The sequence below is a fragment of the Jatropha curcas genome, chromosome 6, assembly GCF_041381405.1.
Source record: "Jatropha curcas cultivar XTBG-Jc1 chromosome 6, XTBG_Jcur_1.0, whole genome shotgun sequence".
Classification (NCBI taxonomy): Eukaryota; Viridiplantae; Streptophyta; class Magnoliopsida; order Malpighiales; family Euphorbiaceae; genus Jatropha; species Jatropha curcas.
Genome location: NC_143156.1, coordinates 26,246,257 through 26,247,561, shown reverse-complemented (window position 1 = coordinate 26,247,561; position 1,305 = coordinate 26,246,257). Strand labels below are relative to the sequence as shown.

Here is a 1,305-nt window from a genome sequence, read left to right as displayed (position 1 = left end):
AGCTTAATTTCTAACTAATCTTAATTAGTCTTCTACATAGTATCAAAGTAGGTCTAAATCTGATCGACTAATTTCTCATCTGGATGTTTAATTTCAATATCCAAACCTGATATTAAAATAAGTGTTTAACTTTATTTCAAGTGCAAATATCAGATAGATACACTTATTTATCATTTGAGAGAAGTATCACATTACCACGCATTGGTTGAGAGTGAAAAACATTTTACAATGGAGGCATTTTATCACAAAATTTAAATTCAATCTACGAACTTAATTCACATTTGTGTTTCAGTGTCTCATTCTCTTTAATTTAAAACTACGATACCATTGAATGCAAGAGTGACCTCCTTCCTTTGTTGGGGTGAGAATAGAAGTATACAGAAATAAGAATAGTTGACTTGAAAGAGAAGAGATTGCAAAAATAATACGATAGGTGGGGCGGTGGAGAAAAGTGGTACTTAGAGAATGCTTCAAAGGAAAAACAAAAACCAAAAAAATATAGCAAAACCATAAAAATCCGACCTGCCGGATTCGAACCAGCGACCTAAGGATAACAGTTTCAACTACAGTCCTCCGCTCTACCAACTGAGCTAAGGTCGGCTTTCTGGTTTGTTCTCCATAACAATTCTACTAACTAAAGTGCTTATTTTATTAATAATCTTTTTAAAATTTTACTCATATTTATTAGGTGTAATTTCTTTTTATGTTTACATTTATTTTTTCATTTTTTAATTTGACAATACAAATAACTAAAAGTTTTCATTATATCAACTATCAAGGCATAAAAACATAGAAATGGAAGTACTACTCTAATGATAATGTTTTAATATGAGATAAAATTAACACTGCTTTTGTAGTAAAATTAATTTAATTAACTTTTAATTTTAAGAAGGGTTTGATTGATATGGTCCTAGAGTATGAGCTTGGACGGATCAACAAGGTTGCGGATGCCTTAAAAGAAAAGTACGAAAATAGAGCTTGAGGCAATTTGTATATTCTACTACGTATTTTTTAAAAAATAATGCGTTTCAATTATTTTATTTTATTAATTCTTGTGAAAGAAAATAAAATGTTACTATCGAATTGAGACGGATGGAGTATCGTTTGACTTTTTGTTTTGGATGTATTTTAAATTTTGTCAAAACTTTGAAACTTATAAATTCTTAAAATAAAAAAATTCTAATAGACCATCTCAATTCAGTTATAATTAAGTTCATCATTAAGTTATGTTTAAAGTGAGAATTGAACTCTTTTGATAAGTAATACTTTAATATTTAAAGTTTAAAGTTTACCGGATTATAATTT

The 1,305-nt window shown here is 28.2% G+C and overlaps 1 non-coding gene across 1 annotated transcript; it reads right to left on the bottom strand.

Moving 5' to 3' along the window:
* Window positions 1–516: 516 nt before the first annotated feature.
* On the bottom strand, window positions 517–600 carry TRNAY-GUA (transfer RNA tyrosine (anticodon GUA)). The gene is given in 2 exon segments: window positions 517–552; window positions 564–600. It is a non-coding gene; the product is annotated as a tRNA-Tyr (tRNA).
* Window positions 601–1,305: the final 705 nt, after the last annotated feature.